Source organism: Struthio camelus, chromosome 6 (genome assembly GCF_040807025.1).
Source record: "Struthio camelus isolate bStrCam1 chromosome 6, bStrCam1.hap1, whole genome shotgun sequence".
In the NCBI taxonomy this organism is placed as follows: Eukaryota; Metazoa; Chordata; class Aves; order Struthioniformes; family Struthionidae; genus Struthio; species Struthio camelus.
In genome coordinates, this window is record NC_090947.1 from 22,494,464 (window position 1) to 22,508,757 (window position 14,294).

Genomic DNA, 14,294 nt, shown 5'->3' on the forward strand with positions numbered 1-14,294 from the left:
TATCCCTCCGTGAGGTCAGTGACAAAAGATATGGTACTTACCATAGTAGAGAAGGCGGTAGGGAAAGCAGAATGGCTGCTTTAATACATTTTCTCCCTCTTCTTGTGGGCAAAATTGTAGTGATACTAAAACTTTACATTTTGCCTTTTGCATGCTCTTAACAACAGAAGCATGGTTTGACTATATGAGGCAGCGACAGTGACTCTTTAACAGTTCCCAAGGTGAAAACTTACCTGTGTAAAGGGCTTGGAAATGTTGCACCACGTTCTCCCTACTCCCCTCTGCCAGCTCTGTCCCTTGTATTTAATACATTCAAATAAGAACAGAGACTAGAATCTGTAAGTGGAATTTTTACTCCAAAATGAAGGATTAAGTACCATATGATAAGGTTTCTGGAAACTGCTTTATTTCAAGAACAACACTGGCAATTTTCTCATAGCAAGGAATAATATAATAATACTTCTGCTTATCAACTTGTACTAATGGGGTCCTGGCCCGAAAGGGTGGAAAATAAAGGCTCTCCATCTCTTTCTTCTTTTAAAAAATCACACATGTGGTCATGAAACAAAATGAGGTGGGGGAAAGTATTTTGTTTTGGATTGTTGGAGACAGGGAGGGGGATCACAGGACGAGGATAGAGGATTGTTGTGGAAGAGTCCAGAGTAAGAAACACTGGGCTCGGATCTGAGCTTGAAGTCTGTGTGCTCAGAGCTCAATGGAAAGGAATACTCTGAAAAGGAGCCCCAGTGCTGTTAGATTTTAGCCCGCACCTTTGCCTCTAAAAAAGGCACAGCAGAAAAGGGAGAAGGATATAAATCTCATTGCCTTTCCTCAAGCCAAAAACATCTGCTGCAGGAAGTTGGGTCTGCCAGTGGTTTTTGCCAGAGACGAGAGATATCTTCACTTGCTAGTCTGATTTTATTTCCTTTTCTTCTGAAGAGGGTCTGGAACCACAGCAAGACTCCCTGGAAAGGGGCTCATTTGTTTGTTTGATGGACTTTATTTCAAGACTGTTTGTTTGGTTTTAAGTGCTAAAACAGATCTGAGAACAGATATGACTGCCCAAGAAAGGGAACCTTTGAACTGTATTGTACAGCTGTGCTTAGGCTTTGCCGCCAAGCCACTGGGAGGAAAAGGGTTTTCCAGAGGAAAAAACCTACCCTGCAGAGAAATTTAAAAAAAGATTTTTTTTTCTAGTAATTCAACAGGTGTGACTTCCAGCACAGATAGGTACACCTGCAAAGGGTATCAGAGTCTGTCTCAGGACAGCCCAAGGACAAAAAGTTACACTTTGCTTATGAATCTGTGTGTGAACAAAATGAAGCAAACACTCAGTCTAGCATGAACATTAAGGGCTGGACTGTGCTTTAGAGGCTTATCCCTTCCTCACTCGGCAGGAGGAATGAGGAGTTGTTCTGCTGGTATTTTGGCATTTTAGCACAAATGCCTCCTGGGGCCTAAAAAAAAATTTCCTGTAGCAACAACTGCCTGATGCGTTCAATGGGTGCAGCTTGAACTCAGCACTCGAGAGCAGATCTAGCATATCATGCTACCAAGAGGTGGGGCCCAGGACCATATACCTATCCCCCCGGGCAGGCTCACAGCTTTCCATGCTGCCTCTTCCGTCATGGATCCAGTGTAAATTTGACCCTGTTTAGGAAGAACAGCACTTCTAGCAGGGATTCTGCTGCCCAGGAGAAGAGAAACTAAGAAAATACTCCTCAGGCTCTCTCCATCCTGAAACAATAAGATTACTGATGGAGTTACCAGCTGCTATGATCGTTTGCATAATATAAACACCCGCCTGCTGCAATGATACGACCAAAACAACAGACATTGGGCCACTATACAGCTACAAATTACTTTTCAGCACTACAGAACTGGGCCAGATACAAACAAGTAAGCTAGAACTGAAAGATAGGATAATCCTGTTCTAATCCGGCAGCCATCCAATCTTCTGGAGGCATAAAATGTTTCTTAAATAGTCACTTTAGCTCTGCATTAAAGTTTTGTTTGAAGCCAAGAGCTCATTGCCCTAAGAAAACTGCATTCCTTTGGGTTAATATTTTACTTGCCAGGAATTCTTTTTGGCCAGAGATCGACTATGCAAACAGGTTTGTATCTCATTGTTTCCAGGAACAAGAGTATTTCAAACCCTCTCAAACACAAATGAATCAAAACATATATTCCCTAAATTCCCTAAAAAGCTCTTTTCACAAAGAATAGCATGTTTCTCTACATTAATTACATATTATTTAACTGCTGCATCTGCCTATTAATCAGAGATCGGATACCATAAAAGTTTATATACATATATACATATAAAAAGCCATTAGAATTACATGGTCTCAAGGATGCATTTTGGACAACAAATCTCTTTATTTTCCATTCAGGACGATCTGGCCTCATTGTGTCTAATCCCATGCCAGGAAATGGTCTTTGACCACTTAACTGCCTCTAGTGATCATCATTATGTATGCATCCCTTACAAGTCTGCACTATTTATCTGCTTGTGCTACAAAAATCTGCCTTCCTGCTACATTTCTATTATCTCCTCTGAGTAATATACAAGATAAACATAACATACAACAAAGATATCGCACACCACCACCGTACCTAATCTTTTATTCTTGTCCTACAATACTTTGGTCATTAACAAAGAGCTGTGCCTTTCTCCGAAATTTTTTCTTTGGGAAACCATCGTCATACCTTACATATTTTGGGCAACTGAACTTTTTAGGTTTTGTGCTTTTGCTTTCACATTTGACTTTTGTCTCCCTGGAGCCTGCCACAAGGAAGTGCAGCAGAAACATGGGAGTTAACCTGGGAACAGGAGGACTGAAAAAAAAGCCCTGAGTCAGAAAACCCAGTAAGTAGATTAAGCTAATATATAAGATGAATAAGGACAGTGAATCACAGGGACATTGCAAACTGGCTGTTGACAAGTATAGTTTGCTTTTAATCATTTTGTAAAATGCTAACTTCTCTTTGAGTGCTTCAAGTCTCCTAACAGCAAGCCTTAACTGAAAAATGTGTGTGGTGAAGTCTAACAAGACTTTGCTTCAGCATCTTCCTAGACCAAGTATCCTTCACCTACAAAATCTTAATCCAACTCCTTGTTCAGGATGTTGTCCATGAGATGCCACTGCTCTTTAGCTTCCAAGAAATTGCATCAGCCATTATCCAGCAGTAACTTTGCCAAAAAGGATCACTTTATCTCACTAACAAATATATTAATCATAAATACTTCTGATATACAATTAATATATCAGAAATTTTTTGAATATTAACTATTTATAGGATTAACCTTGGAATTCCTCTTCAAAGCATGTCTTATTATCTCTCTGCAATAAATCAGCAACAGAGTTAGGAACAGTGTCCTGATTCCTTAGCCTCGGAAATACAGGCAGGAGTTCCCCATGTACACTACCAGCAAAATCAGTGCGGTTTGCACCCTGTGCCCTGCTTGGCCTTCGCAGAGACAGGCAGGTAATGACTCAGAGCATATTGCTTATTTCCTCCTCTACCCCAGTTTCCTGAGGAAGCCACAACCCTCCGTGTCATGTAGTATGGTATGTATCAACCACATGATTAAAACAGGTCCCTCAGCCCAATATCAAGGGCATGTCTGTTATGTTAGGGGAGTTCATAAGTCTGCTGGGTCACTCAGCCAGACGGCTTGCACGTCCTGCACTGTTACCGGGCCCAGGCCCACCCCATGGCAGAGAATGTCTGAATTTTCATCAAAATCCAGATACATCTGTCTCCTCACATGGTGAGAAGCCATGCCATGTGATCCTCAAATGCCTCGCTAGGAAGCTCTGTGGCTACTGAAAAGTTGGGCATCATTAAGGCTATAGGGACAATCGCACTCATCTAGTCTCAGCGTCTGCAGAGCAAGAGTCTGGCAAAGTTTAGCTCCAGCTTCAATTTCAGCAGCTGTGCTTGCACCGGAGTTCACCTTTCCTAAAACATCCACTCTTGATTCTGAAATTTCCAGTGATGGAGAATCACTAGAATCACTGGTAACCACTGCCTTTAGTTACCAGCTTATTAATCACTGCAGGGGCTAAAAATGTACATTTAATTTCTGGTCTAGTTACAGTTTCCAGTTCCTGTTGTATATTTCAGCTGTGTGCTGAAGATCCTTATTTTGAAACTGCTGTACCTTGCTTTCTTTTTTCTTTTCTTTTTTTGTAGATTGTGACCAAGCCAGCTCTTTACCTCATCCTTTAAGAGCTAAACAGATTAAACTTCATAAAAATTTTCACTACTATTTTCCGGCCCCTTAATTATTCCTTTACTTCTTGTCTGCATCTCCAGCAACTCTCTAGGGTCTTTTTTGATTTGAATTCACTAATTTAAAGAGTGTGCAGTTGGTTGTAAGTAAGATACCAATGTTACCGATCATTATTCTGCAATACTTGGTCTCCATTTATGAGCTTAGCTTTCAAAAACAATTATTTCCCCCATTACAAGATTCTTGCAAATGACAGTCATGGCTCATGTGATGCCTTGCTTTTTCTGTCAATAAACATTAGCTCAGCAGTGTATTTAGCAGCTTAGAACATGAAAAAAGGGAAAAAATTGTCCAAAACCCAACAGTTCTGTAGTCCCTGATTCACACATTTATCACATAGGACCACAGGATCAGGAAGCCGAGAGGAAACTCGAGATCAATCCCAGTACTGTTCAGCTGAGGCCTCCAGATGAAGGCCTTCTCCCACTGGCGGCAGAGCAACTCTGGCAGAACATTTCTGTGGCAGCAGAGCCTCAGAGTGAAGGAAACCCACTGCATGTCCCATTTGCCAAACTGAAGATATTTTGTGGTTGTGTGGCCTTTCTGTACTATCAGGTACCAGCAATTTGAGTTAGCCAGAAACATTATGACAGTGTTTATTACCCACTCTGAAGATATATATTATCTGAAACTGAGCTATTCTGTTGTTTCTGAGAAACTCTGCTGAAGAAAAATAAAAGGCAGGATTCCATTTTCAAGCAACTCTGTTTAACAAAACATATATAAAAAAATATTTTGAATGTTATCAAAACATATTTCATCACACAGACCTGTACAATATACACAGAAACAAGAAACAAGTACTGGTTAAAACTTAGAACATTAACGGAATTACTGTGAGGTGGCTGGGCCAAGTGCATCATTCACCCATGAGTGTGTATCATTCTTTAATTATCGCAGTACAGCAGTATAACAACCACCAAATTTGGAGACATAGTTGGTGAGAAAGATCAAAGGGAGATGGTTTACAATCCAGTACTTGCTTTGTTCCTTCTAGTTATGAGGGGGGAAAAATACCCCTCATGGTTATCCTGCCTTCTTCAACAAAAGTCACCCCATTGACATGGAATGAGTACCAACAGGCCTCAGCATATGTGGGGAACTTGTGACTATCTTATTCCAAGTCCTGCCAGATTTGTGTACCTGTAAATGTGTAACTTTGTAATTTGTTCCAAAGCCAGCTGAAACAACTTATTCCTATTAATTTCAATCAGTTTGGAATCAAGACTTCTGTTAAGAGAATTCTAAATCATTAGGATACCATTGACTATAACCTCAGTTTTGCATCAATATTGTGTTGTGAGCAGAGCTCAGGTCTGGGGATTTTTGTTTTAATTACATCATATTTATTCAAAACAAGACTAAACGAGGGAGGATCCTAGTAACAAAGAGGAAAGCCTAGTGAAAGGCACATCTTCTCTCCTGTGTAGAATATATTGCAATGGCAGTTGGTGCCCAGTGTGAGCAGAGTCTTAAGGATATTTAAGAGAAAAGAGCATCAAGACAGCAAATATTAATGGGCAATGACCACACTGAATAAAGATTTTTGGTTATATAAAGAATGCTATACAAGTGCATAATATTAAAGCTAGAACACATGCTTTACAATTTACTTAAGCCCATCATCATCCTTAAATATAAACCAGTTTAGACTACTTATATATGTTCAAAGGCACTTTCCCAAGCAAACCACAATGACCCGTTCAATGGCAGCTGGAGTGAATAAACAGGCCTTGCTCAGAGCAGAGCTGACTGAAGAGTGACAATTCCGTTTCAAGACTACTTTTGAAGTTTTTGTGTTTGGTTTCATTCAGCACAAGGGCAAAACCAATCTCTTTCACATGTTCTTGTTATTGGCAGTCATTTCTACACATTTGTTCAAACCAGAGCCAGAGCTTTATGATCCAGAAAGGGGGAGAAGTGGAAGGATGATTCTGTAATTCCAGTATTTTAGCTTTTTACTAGTCTTTGAACTCCTACAAATAAATAGGGTTACAAGAAAAATTCTAGGAAATGGCAAGGTATTGTTTGATAAATAGCTTCTCAGGTATTTGTGTATATGGAGGGTATTGGAATAATATTGTTTAGACTTTATTTACTCTAGAGTTTTCAGCCATATCTCTACAAAGTGATCTAGTTGAAGATAAAGGCAAATAAGCAGAGTTAAAGCATGTCTAATGTGAGCAATGTGGCGTTTATGCTATTCTCACACATACCAAGCAAGCGAGTTTACCCGCTTTTTTGTTTGCTCTTTACCCTTATGCAGCATGCACCATACAACTATATCTTAACATGTATTGGCATGTCTAACCCTGACTTGAAACAATAGAAACCTTCTTTGTCTCACTGCATGTAGACAGGGCATACAGACCCATGCAAAGCAAGGCAGTCAATTACTCTTTTGACCCGGTTATGCTGCCACCCTGACTCAATAGTGCTTCTGCTCCTTTTCTATTTGTTTCACGATGGACAAAACGTGACCACAGAAAACAACAGGGAACTGGATCTGTATGTATATAACTTCCCAGTTTTGTTTAGCTTGAAACAAAAGAATTCTTTTATCTTTAAGAATTAAGTTATGAAGTATAGAGCAAAGGACTGGGCAAATAAGATTGAAAGAACAGTACCCAGTTCTCACATGGCCTAATCATCCAGAGCAGACAGTAGCTTTCTTTTGCACGTTTCTGGTCATATTGATGTGAAAATTTTAGTTACTAAATTTTAGTTAGTTTATTGTATTTCAGGCTGACCAATCTGAAACATCTGCAACCCAACTGACAGAAACATTCACAACTGGAATAAAATTAAATTTGTTCAAGTTTGTTCATAGTGCAATAGAATGTTTAATTACTTGAAAGAAGAAAGGTCAGATCACAGAGTCTTCAACTGGTCACTCAAAAGTTGGGGCGGTTTGGAAAACAGTAGCATGAATTTCTCCATGACTCCATTCCACCTCTGTAAGGTGGAGTTAGAGTAGAACCCACCCAACTTCACACGAGTGTTGCAGAGTAAATGAATTCCCATTTTTGAGACACCCAGGGACAACAGTTCCATACAAACTCATAAGAAATGGATCTCTTGGTATTTGCTGGAAAACTTAACTGGCACACGTTAAATGATTATAAAATATGAAGGACAAAAATAAATCAGATTGCTCCCCTTATCTATCGTAAGCCCTAACTGAGTTAGGGATATAGTGGAAATTATAACATATGATCGTGTAACCTAAAGATAACATCATAATCCTTAAACATAAAGTGCTGAACAGCTTTAAGTTTACCATTTTGTACTACTTGAATATTCAGTTTTACAATCCAAATGCATTTCAATAATGGATGCCTCTAAAATGTATTTTCCCTTTTAACTGATTTTTTGACCTTTACACGAGGATTGCTGACTAGGAACAATAGCTCCCCGTGAGTACACCTGCATGGCCAGTTACCTGCACATGCTTGAGCCAGGCTCAGCACATGGAGGTGCACCTGCAATGGAAGCAGGCGATTGTAAGAACCAAAGGCAGTAGTGAAAGGAGGTGAAAGCAGAGGTGGAGCTGAAACAACTTTGGAAAAAAAAACCCAACTTTCCACCTAAAAAATTGTTTAAGTGGATGAAAGAGCAAACATATGAGAAAAGCAAAGTTCTGTAGATTTTTAGGGTGGAGAAAGCCACCCTAAAGGGTTAAAAATTGATATTGTAGTCACTTAATTTTAGAAATAAAAGTTTATTAACCTGATTAAGTTGTGAAGGAGCTGGTTCTGAATAATAAGAAAAGGGTACATATGTGTAAAAATGGCAAGTGGAGAATGTATACCATTTGAGTCAAATGTTGCTATTGGACAGAGAGAGGGTAAGAACTCATACTAACTTCATGAGAGAGGTTTTTAATTTATGAAGCAAATCTGTTTTGTTTTTCATTTACTAAAGCTACATCAAATTCTTATGCAAACAAATACAAATAAACTATCTTGTTTTACTAACATAATTAGGAGAACTAGAAAAACCTTTTAATGATAGTTTTAAAGGGCTGAAAGGCAAAACAAAAACTTTAAATACAAATTAACTCAGGTTAGAGGGAGTTGATGTTTCAATACCAGGTATTCAGCATAAGGAAGAAAAATACTTTCCATACTCTGCTGGAAGAAAATTAGAGCTGCAGAAAAGGTAGTGGTTGTTTCCTTCTGTGGGTGAGTCCAGTAAAGTTCAAGAGAAAAAGAGAGACAAGAATCCTCTTCTCAAGCAAAACTTCAAACCATAGTTTGCGTTGTATAGTCTCGAGAAAGCCAGGAGAGCTCACCATGGCTGGTGACAGGCACATGTACAGAAAAAGGCAGTGTTCAGCATTGCTGGTGAAAGCCCCGGGAGGTCTGTGTGGAGCAGTAGGTGCAGACAGACCCATTTTGTTCAGCCTTGGGTCTGGCCTAGCAAGGTGCAAATGCTCTTGGGAAGTGGGCAGCAGCATTCCCCTAGTGCTGTGCCCAAGCTATTACTCACCAACTAGAAGACTGGGGGGTGGGGGGGAGCCGTTAATTGTTTTCCTGAAAATGGTGTGTAATTTCCAGCTCACCAAAGTCTCATCCTTCAAAGAGATTTCTGCCTTAGCGAGGCCACAGTGGGTTGCAGCTATGTGCAGAGGCCTCTCCAGAGCCTGCAGCTGCTCCTCTGTGGTGGCAGCAGTGCCGACGGGCTGTGGCCACCTTGCTTCTCCCAGCCATGCACTGGCTGTCCAGGCGTGTGTCTGGTGACAGCCCTTGTTCAAGAACAAAACTATTTCTCTTGGTGGTAGGGAGGACTGAGGGACATACTACTTGCTCAGAATGTAATACAGTCAAATCACTTTGCAGGTAGGCAAGGACAAGGAGAAAGATCTAGAACTAATGGAGTAGATGATGGTTTAGGAGATAGTATTAGGAGTAGAAGGGTACTATTTCTTTTATAAAATCAAAATTGAACCAAAATTGTATCATACCTGGAAAGGAAGACCTGTAGCAATAACATTAGAAAGTGGAAGGAGCAAAACAAGGACTTTAAAAACAAAATCTTTCATACTAGCAGGAGATGCTATTTGAGCCCTAACAAATCCATGTGGAGGGCATAGCAAGGGGTTTGACTGGTAGCTCCTTACTCTACAGTAACTAGTCATAACAAGAAATTTTGTACATATCTTTAAGACTAGATTCTGACCCTTAAACTTTTGTGTACAATAGGGAAACAGGCAATCTCCCCCTAAGCTAAATTCATATCCTTGGAAGTGTTTATTATGTCCAATCCAGGCTCTTTTTAAAAGACAGCTGACTCATGGTTTTAGAACATATGTGGTTGATGGTAGGGTTCACAAACAACCTTTATTCATGCCTTGATCCATCCTGAGTAAATTAAATTAAGGGGAAAAATACATGATCCTGCAATTATAAATTAAATGATGATCACGGTAATATTAAAAGGGAACACAGTTATGCTGCGTAGACAACTCTAATTCTGACTATTTCTAACTTTTAAATGCTTGACTTTACAGTCAATTTTATTTAAATATAACATTTATATGAAGCATAGTATTTACGTGACACTTCCTGCATTTACAAAAATAAAATCTGCTGAATAAAAATAGATATTGACCATATGGAAGTATGGTTATGATTTACGTGCTTGCAAGGTCATCAATAATACCAGACCCTTAGATCTACTTTTTAAAAGCTTTGCTTGTCAAGTTCACAGAGCAACAGAAAGCCAGAAAGTTTTTTTTTCAGGTTTGGACTACCTACTTTGCCAGTGGATTTCATAGCTATTTGCTCTATTTGTCTGTAAACCCCAGCACTGATCTGCTGGGTGCTATTGCAGAGTTTGGGAAGTGGGGTTTCTCTCGTGGTTGCGTTTCTTGCCTTACTGTTGCTTTGCTGGCATCCTGTAAGGTGTCTCCTGCCCACAGCCTGCCCCCTTTAGCCCCTCCTGCTCCCTCTGCTCTGACCCTGCTCTGGTTTCTATTCCCGTTCCATCCCTAAAGACGACCCTTGTGCGCAGGTCAGGCTGCCTTCCCCTTCTCATTTAGGCAGCCCAGGCACTTAAGTTGGACAATAGTAAGTACAGCCTCCAGCCCAACACTGTAGCAGCCCTGGGCCCTTGCTCAAAGATAGGGGCATCTTCAGACAGCTTCACTGCCAACCTGCAACTGAGCACCTGCAAATAAGCAGATTTGTTCTTGTAGCATTTCTTTAGTTGCTTTACCAAAAACTAAGTCAGAGATAATTTTCTTTTCTTCAGAGAGCTTTTTAAATTTTTCCATTAAGGTTTTTGTCTTTCATCCCACAAAACTTCTGAATAGGTGATACTAATAAAGGTTTATGGTGTGTATTTCACTGTTCTATTCAATATTACATGCAAATTATTTCATTTAATCTCAGAGCCCAGATGAATTATTTGCCATTGGTACTCATTCTTCCATTAACTGCTCATAATTGACACTGAAATGGCGGGCTTGAACTAATATCAAAGTGCAAGAATGATCCACTTGTGAATTGTCAGTACATGCTAAATCGTGTTAACCCTATAGTAACAATATATTGATTTCCAATGTACTATTAATGCTCAGCAGGTAGTGCAGCTACTCATATATGTAAGTTGTACGCTGGTGAAACAGAGTATCACGGGGTTTTCTGTCTAATTTAAACCAGCTGTATCAGCCTTTAATCGAGAGCAATTAGGAATCTTGTAAAGTTTCACTGGTTCCTTTGTGTTCTTCTTCCTGCATTTATTGACAAGTTTACTTTTGAAAACGTAATCTGCCATGGTAGTGCTATATATATTACAAGAGCAGGACATCTTAGGTTTTGCATAATATATTTAACATTTCTAACTGGACATATACAGGGCTAACTCATGCTCGTAGTTATTAAGGAGGAGGTCCCTTCTACAGAACCTTTCTAGCCGTAAATGTTATCCGCGTGGTGTTTGTGTGTAGCTGTGAGCTCATCGTAGATATGATCTTTACAATCTCTTTCTCAAGTTCTTTTGGTATTGAATTGGTTTGTGGATTTTTATTTATTCCTGGAGCATCTGAGTGTTTGTTATGAAAGTAAGGAGTTGTGTTTGAGTTGCGTTTATTTAGATTCCCTTTCACAAGTCTTTTGTTTCTTTCAGCTTAGCGTTAAAGTTTTCTTTTGCTCTTTAGAATCCATATTAGTTCAGCTCAAAAGTCTGTGTTAGCCTGTCTCTGACTGTGGCTAGCAGCAAAAGCCTGGGGAAGAATAAAACAGGGCAAGAGTTTAGTGTTGCTTTCCCGGACTACTCTCCTATCAACCAGCCTTATTTTGAATCTTCAATAATTTCCAGTTTACTTATAATTCACTGGTTAATTTTGATTCATGCTACTGGAAATACATGTTCTACTAATATGAGTTTTGGTGGCAAAACTCAGTATAGTTCCCTTTCTTCTGTTTCAGGTATTCTACTGGCATGGGGTGGATGCCATAAGGAGACACAAACACCATTAAACACAAATCAAGATAACATAAAGGTAAGAGATGAAAGTTTAAGAAATAATACTTTTATCTTGTCAAACTCTGCACTCAGATTAATCTTTAACATCTTATAATTCTATGATGCATGTTGGATTATGACTCATTGATGACATTGGAACTACCCATAGAGTGGAAGCTTGAAGTCCACTGTAGAAGAGAAGTTAAATATAATGAAGTTAAAAATGAAAATTTGGAGTCTAAGAGATTCCTCTTTCATATTGTAATGTACAGTAGTGACTCTAAAGAAAAATACTGAAGAGAATGACACAGCAAGAAGACCAGCGGGTATTTTGGTTAGTTCCTGCTGCAACTAAGGAAACCACAAAACCACATCAATCCTTAGTCTGCTCAACCAGTTAGAACAGAAAGCATTTCTGGTTTAGTTTCTAGAACTGCAAACCACAAAAATGAAGAAAGTTTAGCTTATTCTCGGGGATTAACCTAGGTTGCTTTCAGAATCTTACTGACCTTTAAAACCAGCATTTCATAATACAATGCTTGGATAGGTCATGAAGCAAGCCATACAAGCACTGGTGCCGTGTATGCTTCATGAATTGTAAATAACAGTTAGGACTATTTTCCACTTCTTCCAGATGCAGTAAAATTTCTTCTGATTCCTGCAGGCAGCTCAACACATCCACCTATATTTTATGTCATGCTACAAGGGGGAAAGAAGGTTATCAGTGAGTTTAAATAATCAGGTTTTATTTCCATGCGTCAGCTGTGTCACAAAGTAAACAATGAGTAATACAAAGAGGGGAAAAAACTGTTGGCTGTTCTTGTGATTTCCTAGGTGATTCTGTATAGCTGGACCTGAGGACTACTGATCCCAGGGCAATGTTGTTTTCTTTGTTTAAAACAGCATGCCTATGCTTCTTTCAAAGAGGTAGCTGTATGCAGCAGATACAGCCAAAGTGTATCTTTCCCACTGTTTTGGAAGGGCGCTGAGATCAGCAGACAATATTTCAGCCAAGCACTTGAGGGATCTCAAATTCGGTGCCTACGCCCAGCTACGCTCCTGGATGACAGTGCTGATCCAGAAGGGATCCTGGGAGGTTTCTTAGCAGTTTCCATAAAGCCTTCTCATATGCAGCTATGCAAGATGGTATGGGATCCTGTAGTGAGCAGGATAGCTATATCTCCATATCTCAGAACCACTGGAGAGCTGTGGAGTAAAAGCAAGGCCAAGGCAGTTAGAAGGTCAGCCCTCCACCAGTACCAAATTCTAGTCAAACAAATAGTTTTTCCATAGCCAGATATTGGCTTACGGGTACACAACAGTGGAACTGTCAACAGTTGCAACATCGCCAAGAATCTAGAAACAAAGCTGGAAATATTCTGTGCTTAAAAAAAAAAAAAATTGAACCTGACAAGTATAATTAGCTCTTTCTCTAAATGGAAAGCTGAGGAATGGCATTTTTCTTTGAGGCAGATGACAGTCAGATAGCTTCTAGTTATAAGTATAGCAGTACTTCAAATCAATCACTACAGCCTTCAAGCTGAAAATAACCTAGAAGAACCACAGTGTCTGACATCTTTAACTGTAACAAAATGAATGACTAGTTAGCTTTCGTCCTACCAAAAATCCAGTCCGTTATTCTTTTTTCCCATCTGCCTATAAAAGTAAAGGTTATCTAGACATCAGCTCATCGGTGATTATATAAGAATTCTAAATGGTTTAATGATATAATAAGCTGAGCAAATATATGTTGATGCTCCAGATTACTATATGTGACAAGACCGATATTTTTTCATTTATTTATGATCCAGAAAAGAGAAATATGAAGAAAATCACCATTATTTAGGATAGCCAAATCCAGGAACACAATGAAGAGTATCAGAAAGATTTATTCCTGGTAGGTGACTGGTACTTAAGATTCTGGATTATATAGGTCAGTGGTTATGGTACTCTCTAGGGCACAGGACAAAATTTTGTAGAGGGGAGCAGATTACTATACATCTATTTACTTAGGGACTTATTTTCTCCTTTCTCTGAAATATCTGATGCTATTCACTGTTGAATATAGAATGCTGTACTAAACAGATCAGATTCACAGATCCTCTGTGAAAATACTGGTAGTCTTAGGAACATGTATAAAAGGTAGCAAAATGGATTTAAACGGTTTAGCAGGACCTTTGAGCCACTTCTAAGCTTGTGTAATTCTTTTTACATGGGACAGTCAGAGCAGCAGGCACGCGAAAAGAAGTGTGAACTATGATTATAGAAACAGCCACTACTGTACTTCTAAATGCCATGGCATCACCTACCAGGATTTAACACAGTCACTCCAATGGCACAGATGGTCAGCAACATCTTGAAACTAGCTCTATCTTTTTTTTTTTCCTTAAAAATCTTCAGGGGAAATAGCAAACTTAACAATGTCACTGCTTAAAGCAATGTAGCTTTTTCCTCTACAATATGCAGAGGTGCAATAAAACAAGAAGTTGAGCACCAGTTTTGTGGGCAAAATCTCACAGCCAGT

General features: G+C 39.3%; 1 protein-coding gene across 2 annotated transcripts in view; it reads left to right on the forward strand.

Annotated features, from left to right (window-relative positions):
• The window catches only part of LOC104148527 (neurabin-2), a 135,212-nt gene that overhangs the window by 46,530 nt on the left and 74,388 nt on the right, over positions 1–14,294 (forward strand). For both annotated transcript variants that reach the window (XM_009681743.2, XM_009681744.2), the window contains exon 2: positions 11,734–11,807. The gene's annotated coding sequence lies outside the window, so the exon portion shown is untranslated. The remainder of the gene's footprint in view (positions 1–11,733; positions 11,808–14,294) is intronic.